The sequence below is a fragment of the Caloenas nicobarica genome, chromosome 5, assembly GCF_036013445.1.
Source record: "Caloenas nicobarica isolate bCalNic1 chromosome 5, bCalNic1.hap1, whole genome shotgun sequence".
Taxonomy (NCBI): domain Eukaryota; kingdom Metazoa; phylum Chordata; class Aves; order Columbiformes; family Columbidae; genus Caloenas; species Caloenas nicobarica.
The window spans coordinates 67,188,701-67,206,033 of NC_088249.1; the positions used below are offsets into that span (position 1 = coordinate 67,188,701).

A 17,333-nucleotide genomic window follows, 5' to 3' on the forward strand; every position below is an offset into this window, starting at 1 on the left:
GTGGGACAGACAGGGGACAGCGGGGACACACGGGCTGAGCACAAGCTCCAGCATCCTCAAATCTGCCTTGGCTCGCAGCTTCCCTGCCCTTGATCGGAATGCTTTCCTGGACAGGGGGCAGGGCTGAGCCCCAGCTGCCTTCGCAGCCCAGGTGCTGTGCATGAGGCTCCCAGCTGCAGCAGATTAATGATAAAATGTACCCTGATAAAAGGGCAATCAAAGCAGCGAGAAGCCCTTTAGGATGAGGCTCTGGCTCTGCTGTGTTTGCGGGAATGGCTGCGTCCTGGGGCTCCGGAGCTGCTGGTGCCATGTCCGAGGAAGGTGAGTTACCTCCTGGAGGCTGGGGATGAACCAGGAGTTTTCCTCCACTTTTTTTTATCCCAAATAACTTTTACCCCTTTAGTGCTGCCTGGCTGGGACTTGCTCTGCCTGGGGGCACCAGCCTTGGGGATGGCACAGCCCTGTGCCATTTCTCACTGAGCTGCTCCTAACCTGGTTGTTTGATGTTGAGCCCAGCAGTGTGGGATGTGACCTTAGAGTCACAGAGTCATTTTGGTTGGAAAAGCACCTCAAGATCATGGAGTCCAAGTGTTCCCCCAGCCCTGGCACTGCCCCATGTCCCTGAGAACCTCGTCTCCGTCCGTCCAACCCCTCCAGGGATGGTGACCCCAGCACTGCCCTGGGCAGCCTGTTCCAATGCCCCACAGCCCTTTGGGGAAGAAATTGTTCCCCAGATCCAACCTCAACCTCCCCTGGCGCAACTTGAGGCCATTTGCTATTGTTCTGTCACTTGTTATCTGAGAGAGGAGACCAACCCACTCCATGCTACGACCTCCTTGCAGATAGTTGCAAATGCTGCCTTTTTTGGCTGAACCCCAAACTGTGGCCGTGGGCTGACTTGAGCCCTGCTGTGTTGTCACTGTAACGCACAAGTTGTGTCCCTCCCTGACTCTGGGTGCTTGTGGCTGTGAGGACAAACCACTGGTGACCCAGCCAGACTCTGGCAAGGAGAAGCAGGTGGTTGGCAGAGCCAGGGCTGCTTCCCAAGGGCAGAGAGCAGGTGAGAAGATGCTGGATGACCTGGGGTGCAACCACCAGCAAGAGCAAGTCACCAGCCCTGGAGGGGTTGGACAGATGGAGTTGAGGTTCTCAGGGACACGGGGCAGTGCCAGGGGTGGGGTAACGGTTGGACTCAATGACCTTGAGGGGCTTTTCCACCCAAAAGAATTCTTGTGATCAGTTGTAGTACCAGAATCTTCAGGTGATGGGTCAGCAACAGCCGGCAGCAGCTGTGTGGCACTGGGTATGTAATTGGTGTCACTGCCAGCAGCTGAGGCTGATGCTTTTAAGGATGAGTAATTACATCAGCCTAATTTTGAAAAAAAAAAAAAAAGAAATCGAGCTCTTCATGTCTTGCCAAGCTCATTTGCAGGACAGCCTTGTCGCAGTCGGAGCCATGGTGCTGATGCCCAGGCAGCCGCGATGCCCGCGCATCCCTGGCTCCGTGCCCAACAGAGGTGGACAGAGCACAACTGTCCATCCCTCTGCCCCCAAAAATGGGGCTCGGTGCCCAGTGCAGGGGGGGAAGGGGTGTCCCCATCAGCACCTGGGCAGCTGGAAGGGCTGAGGCATAAGCGGAAGGGGTAGAGGGCACTGGAGTCCTTGTGCATGCAGTAGGGAGGGTCTGGGGTGCATGGACAGAGGAAAGCAAAAGGCTTGGGACAGAATCCTTTATTTTTAGCCTCTTTATTAAATTTTGTTCACGTTTTTGGTATTTCAGTGGTGGTTGGGTGAGGAGAGGGGACTTGGGGAAAAATGTACTTGAGTCTTCCTGTGCTTGAGTGAGCTCCAGATGTGTTTAAATGCTCAGCCACCTACGCATGGGCTCTCCCAGGGTCTTCCGAAATACTTATTTGTTTTAAGAGCAAATTTTTGCCAGTGAGAGGTGCTGTGCTGGTGTCATGGGGTGAGGATGGTCAGTGGCCCTCAGTGACAGTGTGTCCCAGGAGCTGCCAGGCTCCTTAGGTCCCTGTGGACTTTGTGTCCTGCTTGGGTGGTGTAAATCAGCCTGGTCTCACACAGATCACACTGATTAGGGGCTGATGGGGTGAGGTTGTGTTCGTGGGGCTTGTTCTCCTGGTCCAGGGCTGGCGAAGAGCTGGAGTCCCCCTGGTCTGGCTGCAGATGCTCCTCTCCAGGTTCTACCATCCAACACCCGGGCATCCCTGCTCACTGCTGCATGCCTGAACTTGAACTTGAGCTGCTGTCACAGCACAAAAGGAGCTGACAAGGACTGGGGGGGCTGTGTGTGCCCCTGGCAAAGCCCCCGTTGTCCCCTGATGTACAGGGACAAGATGTGCTGGTGACTTGTCCTCCCCCAGGAGGGGACAAGCTGGAGAGCAGCCAGCCTGGGTGCAGCCTGTGGCATGTGAGCGATGCTGATATAATATATCTCCTTGGCTTGTCTAAGCATCTGTTTGTTTGTGTGGGTTTATCTGAACAGCAGCCGCGGCAGTTTGGCACGCAATATGGTGGCTGCTGCGGCGCGCGGCGGCTTTGAGCATCGCTCCAAAATGGAGCTGCCTACACGGCCGAGCCGAGCGGGATGGGCGAGCGGCTCCAAGCTGGCACCTACAGCCCTGCTCATCCTCTCCTCTCCCTGCTCCTGGCCCTGATCTTCTGTGGTGGCCCAAACCTATCTCGCAGCAAAGCCAGAGTGTGATGGTGGCACGTCCTGTGTCCTGGAATGTCCCATGTCCTACCACTGGGGCATTCTGCTCCTGCTGAGCATCGCCTGCCTTGCAGAAGCATTTTGGGTGGAAAAGACCCCTGAGATTGAGTCCAACCGTTCCCCCAGCCCTGGCACTGCCCCATGTCCCTGAGAACCTCATGTCCGTCTGTCCAACCCTCCAGGGATGGCGACTCCAGCACTGCCCTGGGCAGCCTGTTCCAATGCCCCACAGCCCTTTGGGGAAGAAATTGGTCCCCAGATCCAACCTCAACCTCCCCTGGCGCAACTTGAGGCCGTTTCCTCTGGTCCTGGCGCTCGTTCCTGGGGAGCAGAGCCCGACCCCCCCTGGCTCCAAGCTCCTTTCAGGCAGGTCAGAGATCAGAAGGTCTCCCCTCAGCTCCTGTTCTCCAGCTGAACCCCCAGCTCCCTCAGCCGCTCCCACCACCCTTGTGCTCCAGCCCCTCACCAGCTCCGTTCCCTTCTCTCAACTCGCTCCAGCACCTCAAGGGCTTTCTTGGGATGAGGAGCACAAAACTGACCCCAGGATTTTTATTCCCCGTGGGTGTGGGAGCTGCTGGGGACACGGTGACAGAAGGCACCTGCTCCAGCCCAAGGTTCCCCAAACCCCTGTTTCTGCCTGTGAGCCCTTGCACCCCTAAATCCCAGCATTTTGGCATCACACAGCGGCGCATGTCTCAGTGTGTGAGCTCTGCTGCCTTTGCTGCCAAAGCTTTTTTTTTTTTATTTTCAGATTTTTCCTTTAGAGACTTGTTTATGGCCGTCAGGATTTGACAGACTCTTGGCACCCACCCCATCCCCAGCAAAGCGATGCAGCGGCAGAAACTCCCGTCCTCTCCCCGCATCCCCGAGCCTTGCGCCTCGAGACCTGTTGGGGGGGGCTTGTCTGTGCAGGGAAATCAACTTAGAGACTTTTTTCTTTTAGAGCCAGAAAAAAGACCTGGCACAGGGATGACAGCAGCAGAAGCCAAAAGGCTCAGATGGTTTTAAATGTCAGGGAGAGGTGTAAATGTATCTCGGAGACAGCATGTCCAGGAGTGACGGTATTTCACAGACAGCTTGATCTCCAGAGCCAGCATCCCCTTGGCTTTCTCCCCTCTTGGAGCTGTGACTTTGCCCACTCGCTGTCCCAGAGGCTGCTGTCACTTGCCCGTGGGGACAGCGCTGGTGGCCGTGGCCTCTGGTGAAGAGGAGCGGGGCGATGGCAGGGATTGCTCCGGAGGAGCTGATGTGCAAGCGCATCTTGTCTCCTGCCGCTTGTGTGACCCTTTTTCATTCTGAGCTGATCTACCCTGACATTGGGAGGCGGAGGGAAGGGAGAAGCGGTCATCTTCGCGCTTTTGCTGCTGCGTTATTTGCCTGCTCTCCCCTGCAGCCCCCCCAAAACAAGAGTTTTAAGTCTCCAAGAGTCAGCAAGTTCTGTGCGCCAGCCCATCTGTCCCACTTCCCTTAGCAACCACTCGTCCTTTTCTCCTTCATTAAGTATCTGAAGCCACTCCTGACCGCCAGACCCTCTCTTATTTTCCTTTTTTTTGGCTCTCTGGATCATCCCTCTTGCTCGTCACTGTCACACAGACTCCTCACCTAGGAATGCGCTGCCCTCCCACGCAGGGGACACGTTTGTGTTGTGACAGGCTCGGTGTTCGCTCGTGTTCTGGGCGGGCTCTGGTTTCTGCGCCTGCCTGCTGGCTATTTCTTTGGAGCCTGATCTTTTCCAGCTCTTTCTCCTTCCCCCTCATCCCGATCCACATGCTGCCTCCTCAGCCTGTGTCGTGATTTTTGGGGCTGCACAGGGAGTGGGAATTGATGTTATTTATGTCCCCAGCACATCTGGGCTCCAACCTGCGGGGTAAAGATTAAATAGTAATTCTCGGGGAAGAGACTTTGGAGGTTTGGAGCTGTGGCATGTGTTAATGTGCTGGCTGATGATGTGGGTACTGAGCAAGTGACTTCCAGAACAAAATAGCTTAAATTGCAGCAGCCGAGGGGAATGTGCACAGCTGGGGCTCAGGGTGGTCCCAGTGCCCCGTCTCTCAACATTTGCACACTCGGCATCTCTGCTTTGCTCTGGGCACGGCCAACACAGCTGAGAAATTGCATTTTTAGCGTTGTCTGTTCAGACTCACCCTTCCTTGTGTTGCCTTTGCTCCCTGGCACGAGCCTGCAGGGGAACCCGGCACCCCTGGGGATGCAGCGTGTCTGCTGCTTCATCCTTGCTGCTTAAATTTATCTCTTTCTACTTTTTCCTCTGCTGTGGTTTGACCCAAAGATGCGCGAGGGAGGACCAGCCTGGGTTTATGCTGCTCTTCTCCCATCAAAAATGGGTTATGAGTGAGGAGGGAAGCTTCTAGAGGCCACCTGGACGCAATACCTTCTGCTTCTGGGGCAAGGATAAGGGTGTTGGTGCACCATAAAACCAAAAACTGCCCTGCACCTCTTGCTGGGGCAGGGCCTGGAGGAGAGACCCACCAAAAAAAAAATTAAAGAGCATCTTGGAGACTCAGACACTGTGGCGGCATTTCAGTTGCTGCTGTACCAACCTGTATTTGAGGGAGGATGCTCTGCTGTGTTTCATGGGCTGGTACAAAAGGGAGCTGCTGTTTGCAAGGGGAAAACTGGGAATTTCTCTGAAAGGATAATTATTCTGGGATATTGGTCTTTGTAGCAACCTCTGCTTTGCTCCTAAGCCCATGGGCTGTGATCCCAACACCACCGTGCGCTGCTTTGTGGAGGAGCGGTGCTCTAATGCCAGGAGGAGGAGGATGTCAATGGGAAACGGTCTCCAGGCGGGAGCAGAGACTCCCCCTACGGCATTTCAGAGCTGGGCTGAGGCCAAGTGGGTCAGAAAGGTCTTTGAGGTCCTGGAGAAGGGAGGGATGGCTCTGCAGCCTGCTGTGAGGAGTGGGAAAGGAGCCAGGAGCCGGGCCGGAGGGGAATCCTTAATGCGAAACCTCCTGGTTCAGTACAACTGCCTCCATCCCGCTATGCATCATGAGCACGAGGTTCTTGAGGATGGAGCACGTTTGGCCTAATAATGAAATTGTCCAAGTGCCCTGGCTCCAGCTGCTGATTTCTAGTTGTGTTTGACAGATGTCCAGAGATGTGGCAAATGGGGAGGGATGGCACCTCCTGCATCCCCCCCCCCCGGGCGGCACCTCCTGCATCCCCCAGTGGAATTAATGCCCCTCTTGCTTTCTAGAGAGCCCGGGAGGCTGCAGGTGCTGCTCGGTGAGAAGAGGCAGACTCTGCTCTCTTAAACTGCTCCTCTCTGGTGCTGACAGGCACAACACAGCTGAACCGTAAGTTTTCCCCATCCTGCTGCAGCGATTCCCATCACAGGGGGTTAGTGAGCTGCTGCCAAGTGGGACGCAGCTCATTCTTGGGGTGAATTCTCCTGGTTTGCTATCTCGGCCAGCGTTTCTCTGCGGTGAAGCTGTGTTAACGCCACCTGACCGAGTCCCATGGAGCCAGCTCTCCGGCTTGCGGGGGTGAACACATCCCACAGCCCTCAAAAATCCTGTTATAAATCCTGATTCATTTCTGGGCTGGAGCCTCTCCTTCCATAAGAGGTTTTAGCAAGGAGGATGGAGCCAGGGGCATTTGAAGGGTGGGCGGTGAGGAGGAATAAGAGAGCACGTAGGAATTTGGTGGGGGGGATCAAGCAGATAAAGAAAATGACATATTATTGCACATAAATTAGGCAGTGCTGGGATGAAGCTGTGGCCTCTGGGCTGCCGGTGCTGCAAACACAACATCATGAGTCAGGTCCCCAGAATGGGGTTTGCATTTTTCTCCCCTCTGAGCCTTTAGGGTTCATTTCTATGCTTTATTTTTTTTTTTTCTTTTTTCTGCAAAACTATGAGGCTTCACAATCCAAAGCAAAGGAAAAAAGCAAACTTTAGCACACGGCAATGCATATCTTGCTGCGAATGAGGGGTTTGTCCAAGAGGGAGCATGCAACAGAGCTGGAGGATGATGGCAAATGTACCGAGAGCCCAGAGCACTGATTTAACCACTCACTCTGATGGAGATGCCACCTGCAGCTGCTGGGCAGGAAAAAAGCCCTGAGCTTTGCTTAAGCAGCCTCAGCAGCAGGGAGAGAACTCCAGTGAAAGGTTATTTAATGTTCCTCTTCAGTGGAGATGGCTATTTACCAGTGAGAAATTTCTGGGCTTGAAGAGTCACAGCTTGGGTAATGCTGGATAATGTCCTTGGTGGGGGGGGGAAGAGCTGGCGGGATTTATAGCAAGTCTTTGAGGCTCGGCTTCCATAGTTAGATCTGGCACAAATTTAGAAAAGCAGCTGGAGGATGAGTTTGTGCTTGGAATCATTAGCAGCAAGGGCTGTGCTGAATTACCAAATGCAACCTGGGGGAGAAACTGTTTCTAGGCTTTCTGTCAAGGCCAGGAAAATAGCGTGTGCACATGGATGTATTTACTATGTGCTGGAGAGGTCTCATCTCTGAAATGCGCCTGAGCTTGCAGTGGGAATGAACCTGTTTGGGGGGTTCAGGCACACAGGGTGGGTGAAGAGCAAATCCTGGGCTGCTCCGTGTTACACCAACCTCTTGCTTTTCAAAAGGCAAGAATGGGGGACAAGGTGCCCGGTTTGCATTGAGTGGGAGCTTGTGTTTGTCCCCAGCTGTAAATATGCCTGTAAAATACTGATGAACTCTATTATACAGGAGGGGGGAGTTTTTTTGCAAACATGCTGAGCACAGGAGAAGCGCCTTCCTCAGAGCAGTGATTTTTAGTCAAGAATTGAGTAATGCCGTTTATCTGCAGCAGCTGGTCCTGCTGCGGGGACATCAGCATCTGCTGGTGCCTGCCTTGGGAGCTTTGTGGTGCAGGGGACAGGGAGGAGGTGACAAAGGGGACAGTCTGGGAGGCTGGTGGCTTTGTGTGGTGGGATCCCAGCCACTTCTGCAGGCATCAAGGCAGGGCAGGTTTTTGGGGAGATCTGGTGGATAGCAAAGGACTTGGGTAGCAAACACAGGCGCTTCGTGCTCCTTGTGATGGAAACAGGGGACAGGGACCCCTCTGGCTTTGTTTTTTTAGAAGTACTTCCCAAATTCTGGTTATCTGGCATTGTCTGAAGGAAGCTCAGCGTGGTGTTCCTCTGATCCGGTGGCGCTTTTCTGTGGAAATATGGTTGTCTGACATTCCTGAGAGAGTCGGGGGTGGTGGGCGAGTGTTTGTTTCCGAGGGGAATATTGGGGTAATTGTTCATTTTTGGTGATGGCCTGTCCCCAGTGACCCTCCCTTTGAAAACTACAGGAACACCTCGCCATGGCACTTGTTGCAGTCGCCCCTTCGAATTTTTAGGTTGGATCTTGGGAACAATTTCTCCCTGGAAAGGGCTGTGGGGCATTGGAACAGGCTGCCCAGGGCAGTGCTGGAGCTGCCATCCCTGGGGGGGCTGGACAGACGGACATGAGGTTCTCAGGGACACGGGGCAGTGCCGGGGCTGGGGGAACGGGTGGACTCCATGATCCTGAGGGGCTTTTCCAACCAAGATGATTGTGTGATTCTAATTTAGCCACGTGAAGCAGCCACCCTCGCCCGCAGGGTGCTCTGCAAGCCTGGAGCCTGCTTTCCCTCCGCTCGAGCATCCTCTGCAGAGCAGCTGTCACCAGCAGCAAAGCGATGCCTTTATCTCCCCGATGCGCGCGCCTGGAAGAAGCTGCGGGATGACGGTTTGGTGGCGAGAGACTGTTTTAATGCAGAAAGCCATCTCAAGGCAGTTTTAGCCTGCAGGGAAATAGAGATAAACCTGGCACAGCGCCTGCAGCTGCTGTGGGGTGATGGGGGTCACCCTGGTTTGGGGTTTTGCGGGGCTTGGATGTTTGAACCGCTGTGTCAAGGAGGCTGCTGGGCTCTCAGAAAATCCTGGGTAGGCTTGTTAAAATCATGGGGGGGGAAATAATATATTATTGTAATCTTTGTGGAGCGGTTCAGGGAGACTGGCAGGGTGGGGGTTGAGGAGGAGAGGGGCTCGTTAGCACGGGACTAACGAAGTGTCTGGCTCTGCCTGGGAGGCGAGCAGGAGCAGGATTGGAGAGCAGAGATTGGATGTGCTGTGCTTGGGGGCGGCGGGAACTTAAAACAAACCCGGTAATAATAATAATAAAAAGCTTCCCATGTTCACAGCTATTTTTGGTGGCTGACGGCTCCTGGGTTTTCACATTGCAGAGCCTTGTTACTTTTCCAGTTTTCCTGGAGAGGGCTTTGGTTTTGCTTCTAGGTTTAGGAGAATGTGATCCTTAACCCCCGAAATCCCACTGGTTTTCTTCAGGACACCAAGATTGGTGGAGCTGGATGGGTTCTTTGGTCACATCCCTCCTACAGCGATCTGGACTTTTCTCTTCTCCTGGAGAGCTGATATCGGTGATTCCATGGCTGTGGTGACAGCCCAGCTCTGTGCAATACCTGCGTGGGCAAGGTACGACACACTCCAGTGTAAAAAAAAAAAAAAACAAAAAACAAAAAAAAACCCAACCAAAAAAATCCCACCCCAAAACCAACAACAACAAAACCCCTCCCAAAAAACAAAAAAAACCACCCCCAAAACCAACAACAAAAAAACCCCAAAAAACCAAAAAAAAACCCCAAAACCAACAACAACAAAACCCCAAAAAACCAAAAAAAAACCCAAAACCAACAACAACAAAAAAACCCAAAAACCCCAAAAAAACCCACCCCAAAACCAACAACAACAAAAAAACCCAAAAAAAACCCAAAAAAAACACCCCCAAAACCACCAACAACAAAAAACCCCAAAAAACCCAAAAAAAACCACCCCCAAAACCAACAACAACAAAAAAACCCCAAAAAACCCACCCCCAAAACCAACAACAACAAAAAACCCAAAAAAACCAAAACACCACCCCCAAAACCAACAACAAAAAACCCCCCAAAAAAAACAACAACAAAAAAAACCCAAAACCAACAACAACAACAAAAAAACCCAAAACAACAACAACAACAACAAAAAAACCCAAAACCACCACCAACAAAAAAACCCCCAAAAACCCCCCCACAAAAACCACAACAACAACCAAAAAAACACCAAAAAATTCCCCCTGCACTTGTGTTCTGGGGTTATTCTGCAGCCAAACCAGCACGGAATAGTCCAAGGGAATGGTGAGGGCTGGCAATTTATGAAGCCGGTGTTGCTGCTGAAGGTTTTAGTGTGTCAACGGAGGCGATGTCCTGATGGAGAGGCCGTAAAGCAGCGGTGTAAGTGCCCTCCGACAGGCTTTATCCGAGCTATCCGCTGCGATAACTGGCTGATATATGTGTCTTTGCTGCTGTAACTCTGCTCTCCTACATCCCTCCCAAGATGTAGGGCTTGTCACTGATGCATGTCCCTCTCCCCGTCATTGCCCTGGGCACTCAAAACCAAAATCTTTCATTTTTCCCCAAGTTGGGAAACTTGTACGTTAATGTTTTTTGCTGCAGAGGGTGTAGGTGGGGAACAGGTTTGGCAAGGCTAAAACGGTTCTCAGGGGCTTGGCGAACATCCCATGTCTTGCCATGCGCTCCCATCAATGTCTTAATCATGCAATTTATTTTTTTTTTTTTTCCTGGCAAGTATTTATTACCCCGAGTGCTTTACCAGCCGCCCTCGCAACGATACAGGGCAATGCCCTTTGCGTGGGGGCAGAGCCGGGGGATTTCTGAGGGGTGTTAAGTCCTTTTCTTAACACTTGAGGGAGTGTGACGGAAACAGTCTTACACTAAACAAAGTCCAGATTTGTTGGTAAATCGTGTCACTGCCATAGAGGAGCCTGGAAAGAAAGAAGTGCCGAGAGCTGGGGTGTGCTCTGTGGCTGTGCTATTAATATGGTCTGGCCCTTTTTAACGAGCTTTTTCTTTTTTTCTTTTGTGGAGCTGGGTTAGATACGGACAGCTGGGGCTGCTCGCAAGCAGAAAACCCCAGCTCTATGAGCCTAATTGCCTGTGATGACTTGTGTACACTAATTGGCAGGATCTGGGCTGCTGTGTACTCTATGCCACCATTCGAATCAAAAGCCTTGAACAGCTGCTGGTGGTATTTTCATAAATAAAATAATCACTTCTGGTTTTCCTGGGATTCTCGCTGCTTTTTGCTCCAGGTTTTGGCGCTTCCAGGAGTTTCTGCCCACCCCATCGCGCTGCTCTGAGGAGAACAGGCCCTTGGAAGTGCCGCACGCCGGAGAAAATGATTTGTCTAAAATCCTATATTTGGCACCAGCTTTTTCATCCAAACCAGAGGCCACTTTACACCTGCCTGGCAAGATAAAGGGACTTAAAATGAGCGCGAGTGTGATTTTTATGCCTGAGCGGTATACAAAGACCTCAACATAAATGAACACCAGAGCTTCAAAGCTTTTGCTGGGTATTTTTCTACCACCTATATGCTGTCAGGCTATTTTATTTTCAAGGTACAGTGCTATCACTGAGCAGACCATTTGAAGGCTGCTCTACTTGCTTTAAGGAGGAACGGCCAGACGGGTAATTGCCGCTATCTCCTGCTGAATGAGCTTAACTGTTTTCTGGGACGTGTATTCCTACCCACAGGAGGCTTTTTTCCCCCTCTACTTTTCTAATTTTTTTGCAATAAGAACACCCGAAGGATGTCCTTGGCTGATACTTTGGTACTTGCTACGTTGAGGTCGCTGCTGTATCTGACCGGGGACACCACTGTCCTTCTTCCCACCCAAATGCCATAACCAGAAGGTTGGTTTGTTTGGTTTTTTACGGTGAGTCCATCATTTTGAGGATTTTTGTTGGTAAGTTGGTGTGAGCAGGAGAAAATTGCATTTGGATTGTCAGAGCAGCAGCCGCCGCCTGGGCCACGTGGGGCTGCAAGGGGTTACAGGCAGCAAAACCTTTATTTCCATTTCAGTCACGTTATAGTTTTCGAAGCCTTTTGATTAAAAGGGTGAGTAAATTTCAAGCCCAGTGATAATAAATTGCTGCTGGGGGTTGGAAAACGGGGTGCGGGCAGCAGGTGATGGGGTCCATGGGAGAGGCTGCTGTGGTGTGCTGGGGGTCTGCTCAGGGAAGGGATGCTGGGAGAGCCAGTTATGCCCAGTTTTTCCCCAAAAGGCAGCACCGGGGCTGTCTCTGGGGGAATAAAGCTGTTCCCGTTGCTGGAATGGGACTGGGGGGGCTCCAGCTGCCACAGGCTGGGATGGACGCGTGGCTGGGGGCTGGCGGCGGGAGCAGGCGGGCTGTGGCCCCGGTCCTGAGCAGGGGGGAGGCTCAGGATGGTCGCGAGGGGACCCTGGGCGGGCTGGGGTGTCCCCAAGGTGCGGCGGGGGCGGCCACACGTTACCGGCCGCTCCCCGCAGCGCCGCCAGGGGGCGCTGCCGCCCCCCGTACTCGCGCTCTCCGCCCCCCCAACCCGCCGCTCCAGCCGTCGCCATGGTGACCGCTGGGTGCGTAGCGGCCCTTACGAAGCTGACGCAGTGGGCGGCCCGGCACGGGCGGGGGCGGCCCCTGCGCGGGCGGAGGCGGTGTTAGAGAATCGGGGGGCCGCCGGGCCCCCGGCATGGAGGTGGCGGCGGGCCCTGGGCCTGCGGCGCTGGCGGCGGCGGCAGAGAGGTGAGGGAGGGGGGAAACGGGAGGGCGGCGGCGACCCCCGCACCCCGGGCCGCTCCCGGCGGTGGGCTGGCAGCTCCCCCCGGCACCGGCGGGGCCTTCCCCGCGGCGGGAGGGCAGGGCCGTGCGGGCCGGGAGGGGAGGAGGCCGCTGCGGCAGGTGCGGGGGCTGTGAGGGGCGAGGCGGGCGGGGTGCGGGCCGGGGCTTTGTTCGGTCCCGCCGCGCTCGGGAGGCGGCCGGCAGGTGCGGGAGGGCTCGCTGGCCTGCGGGGAGCGGCTGGTGGTTCCCGCAGGGGCCGCGGTTTTCCCTCCCAGCCGCAGGGCCTGCACCCCATAGGAAGGGACGATCCTCTGCCCCAGGGAGCACATCGGGCCGGGGGGGGCGGGACGGGGACGGGACACAGAATTGGGACCCGACCCCCAGCCCGAGCCGGCCCTTGGCTGCCAACACCACCCGGTGCGGGGGATCGGTGGCTGTTGCTGATTGTCCAGGAGAAGCTGCTGGTGTGCAGAGGGTGGGTGTGACACATGGATTCCTTCAGCCTTCCCGAGTTCTCTGCAGGGACCGGCATCTCAGGCAGTTAGGCGGCACTAAAAGTGGATCTGTCACCGTGGGGGATGAGCCCTGACCGTGGAAATCCCCGGTTAGGGTCACGGAGACCTGCCTGCTTGTAAGAGTAAACGATTTATCACTTTGAGATCTTAGAGCTGGGATTGATCGCTCAGCCAGAACTCGTGCTGTGCCCGTTCTGGGAATTGGTACCTCTGTGTGTGTTTGTGTTCAGGACAGGCTTCAGTCGCCACTTGGAATACAGGAATGGTGATTGCGGAGTCTGCAGGTCCCGGTACGCGGGACGATGCTCACAGCCGGCTCCAGGTGGGAAACAGCGCCCGATTGCCAAAGATAGTATTGATACACGCAGCTCCTGGGACGCTGGAGTGTTGCAGACAGAAAGCAGCAGATCTGTTTGATGGATTAGCCGGCACGTTGAGGAAAATGGTTCTGGAAGGAAGAATAACCTCCGCCCAGATGGGAAGGAGATTACTCGCTGGCCAGGATGGAACCTGGTGATGTTACCTGGTCATGAGTCGCTACATCCCACTGAGTGTCATCTTCTGGTTGAACGGGGAAAGTGTCTGAGCTTGTGTGGTCAGGCTGAGTGGTTTTTAAATAGTCGTGGTTGGGAGATAATGAAATTGGAGGAAGTGGCTTTTGTAAAGGCAGAGTCTTTAATCTTTCGGTTTTATGACATTGGTGAAATATGTGAGGAAGCATCTACACCGTTAAGGAGGTTATTTTGTGATTGAGGAGAAAGGAATATCTATTGGGCACTGCTGGAAAGCTTTCTAAATAGAAAACGTTATCTGGGTGAAGTTATTTGTTGTCCTAGGTGTTAGCTTTCTGTGTCATAAAAGTTTCAGTGGGTTCTTAAAGCTGCTGATGAGATTTCTGCCCAGCCTGGTGGATGTGTCAGGCTGGAACGGTAACGGGGACAAGGAACTCGAACAGCACCCGCTATGTGGTTAATAATGCATAGAGCCTGGAATTTCTGTAACCAGAACTCTTTGGAAAAGAGGAGTAATGTTTCCCTTTCATTTGTATTTAGATAAAAGAACAGATTTGGGAGTTACTGTCTGTCGTTGTACAAATTTTTACTCCTATAACGTGCCATAGACTCAAACTTACATACTTGAATTACATATATTTGCCGGCACCAATCTTGATAGCGCCGACCTGTAAAACCAGGTCTGATCAGAATTCCATTTGAACTTCAGGTGGTGGGTTAGATCCTTTGGATTCCTATAGGCAAAATCAAGTTGGAAGTCAGAGAAACAGGGATTGTTGACAGTCCCTGACAGCTGAATTGTTGTGGGAAATGGGCAATGTGAAAGTCAAACTTCAGTGTTGTGTGTCCACCCATTCCTCATCTTGTGCCCTGGGGGGGAACGTTGTGCAACGGTATGATCTGAGCCGTTAAAATTGAGAAATGTGCTACTGCAGGAAGGAAAGTGGGAAGGATGAAAATAATCCCTCTGATGACAAAGTTATGTTAAAAAAGAGGAATAGGGTGAACCAAAATACCCATCAGTGTGTTTCATTAAAAAAGGAATTAATGTAGATATTAAACTGTTTGAAAGTGTCAAGGAGACTTGTCTTCAGCAGCTACTCGGCGTGTTTGCGTTGTACTAAATTTTGGCTGAGTTTTAGTTTTTATGAAACTTTGTCAAAATTCCTCGTGAACAAATAGTTATGACCAAAAAAATCCGCTTTGTAGGTATGCGCACGGATACGCTTTTGGGCTTTGGGTAGGAATATAAATGTCATGTTCCTCATGCTGTATCTACCTCAGTTCGTTCTAAGACAGACGAGATTTTTCTGTATCACTTAAACACCATGTACATCTAAGCAGCAACTGGAGGCACAAACTTGGAGCCGTGTAGCTGCCCCTTGACAGACCCGCTTATCTGCGTGTTTTTATCAGTCCCACCTGCCTTTAATTCCCTCTGTAAAACCCTTTGGCATTTCCCGTGGGAAAACCAGCCGTGTAATCCATGTGAAGTTCAGGTTGTATCTCTATTTGTGATGTGACCTTTAATCCCAGGGTGTTGAAGGTCCAGATGTTTAGGCATTTTATGATGTCCAGTGTAAAAATGGGCAGGGGGTGTTTCCTGTGCGGCCTCATCTTAGAAGTGAATTAATTTGGAGTTAGCTCATCAAAACTAGGTCACTTTGCTTTTTGAGTTGCTGTAAAATTGTATGGATTTGCAAACCAGATTTACACACTTCTTCCAAGCCTTTGTGACTTAAAGTCTCCTTAAAGCAACATAAATACTAATTATTTTGCCTGGAAGGGACCCACAAAAACAAGAACCAGACAGGGGAAGGGTGTTTGAGACTTTTTCTTTGGGTAGCAAAGTTTTATATTTTTATATCTGCTCTAGAACAAGCAGCTTTTAATTGGAGGAGTTTGCCTGCACCCTGCTTTTCTGCTGAGCAAACAGAATATTCCCTGTTTCAGCTTTGCCACCCCGGTAGCAAAATAATATTTGGTTAAAACTACAAGACACTCTGAGTCTGACAATGATCCAGAGGATGAATAAGTACATCCTGAGCTGGGTTCAGCAGCGGAGCTTGAGGAAGTTACATTTAAAGAGACAGCAATTGAGGTTCTTGGAAGAGCAGAACTATTTTTATCTGTGTTTGGAGAGCGGGGAAGGAGCTGATCAAAGCGCCCTTTGTGCCATCGGGAGCGTGACAAACGGACCCTTGGGATCTGGGGATGGTCGTTCTTGCTGGAATATAGATTATCAGAGTCAATCACGCTTTGAACTCGAAGCTACTTTTGCACTTACATTTTCTGGCTTCTGCATTGTACGTACATGACATTGTAATTTAAATGTATGTCTGTATGTGTTTCACAGGGGGTGGGAATTGCTGTGATGCTTCTAGTTAGAAACTCCATTCCTTGGCTTTCAAGCGAAGGCTTTGGTTTGTGTATTTCCAAAGAGAAATCGGAGGAAAAACATCTTGAAAATTTGCCAGGTGCAGTATCTGTCTGGCTCTGAACCTTTAAGATGGAAGAAACTGAAATTAATTTTCTGATTTTGATAAGATATGGGAAAGTTTGCCCATTGAAAAACTGAAATCAAATTGCTGCTTATTTTAAGAGCGCAGATATAGCTGGGAGTTGATAGTCTACTCATAGTTGACCCTGCTTACTACAGCTCACTCTGCTTTCCAATAATTCAATATATTTATTTGTCTCCTGCAGCAGCAATTGCTCCACAGCCAGTTCTGGAGTGCAGGGTGCTCAGCACTCGGGTTCTGCTTGTTTGGGTGCCTGAGTTCAAGTCATGGTCCCTGGCGTCTTGATCCCTTTCGGTATAAAACTAAGTGTGTATAAGGATGGAGCCATAACTGATCTGTCTAAAAAAATAAAAAGTCTAAAATACTGTGGACTATTTAATTATTTGAAGCATCATTACATCTTGAAAAAATGATAACGATGCACATGAAAATCAATGGCCGTATGTTTTAGAAGCAACATACAGTAAAGTGGAATGTTCTGATATAAAATGCCTACAAACTTTGGTTTAGGTGCAAAGCGTAATGCTGCTGTACCTTGGTGATTTTATATAAAAGGTAGAATCCCTACTGAGCTTTAGAGAAAAATGTGCCCTCTGTTCTCAGCCACTTCTTTTTTTTTTTTTTTCCGTTTTATCCTTTTTTCTCCCCTCCCCAGTGAAAGGGCTGCAGGTCCCTTACCTCATCCTCTGGATTTGTTTGAAAAGATGTCGAGCTAAAAGATGAAATACAAAAGGTTGCTGATTATTTTTCCTCTTCCTTGCAGCAAGAGCAGAAAATCTGCATGGCAAGCAGGGGCTGCCCAACTAACCAGGAGTTTTGCTGTGGGCTCTTAACCCCGAAGCTTCCAGTTTTTCTGCTTTTACAGGAATTTTGCTTTAACGGGACTCGTGCTCCTGCGGAGCCCTGGAAATTCTCCTCCTCCCACTGGAGTTTCAGCCTTCTGCTCACAGGTTGGCTACAAAAGTCTACAGGATTGCGTGAGAATTCGTGGCTTTTAGTTGTGTTCAAACTGGGAACTCGGTAGCCAGCCTGCTTTTCGTTCTTGCCTGTTCCCTTGTGCGAAATTCAAACTACAAGGGGATTCCTCAGTGATGTCTTTGACCTTAATAAGAATTTCTCCCTGAAATCAGGGTACGAGATGCGATCTAGAGTCTTAAATTGTAGTTTTCATTGTATTCTTGCCATTTCATCAGGCAAAGCTGCTATTCAGCAAGCAGTGATTAAAAAAAACCCACTACAACTTTTCTAGGAAGCCAACACTAAGGTAAATTTTTGTCTTTTGAGTTGTTTCAACCGATCTCATTTCCATAACCTTATGATCCTTTTCAGGAGCTTGTTCTCCCACTGTTTCTTATTTCATGTATTTTGGTGCTCCGTGATGTGTGAAAAGATTTGCTTGGAGCATCTGA

The 17,333-nt window shown here is 51.3% G+C and overlaps 1 protein-coding gene across 3 annotated transcripts in view; it reads left to right on the forward strand.

Annotated features, from left to right (window-relative positions):
* The first annotated feature begins 269 nt into the window (after positions 1-269).
* DAGLA (diacylglycerol lipase alpha) overlaps positions 270-17,333 on the forward strand; it is a 74,854-nt gene continuing 57,790 nt past the window's right edge. For 2 of the 3 annotated variants that reach the window (XM_065636219.1, XM_065636218.1), the window contains exon 1: positions 12,257-12,339. The gene's annotated coding sequence lies outside the window, so the exon portion shown is untranslated. Of the gene's footprint in view, positions 322-12,256; positions 12,340-17,333 lie in introns of those variants that run through there. The other variant, XM_065636220.1, reaches the window with a different exon arrangement.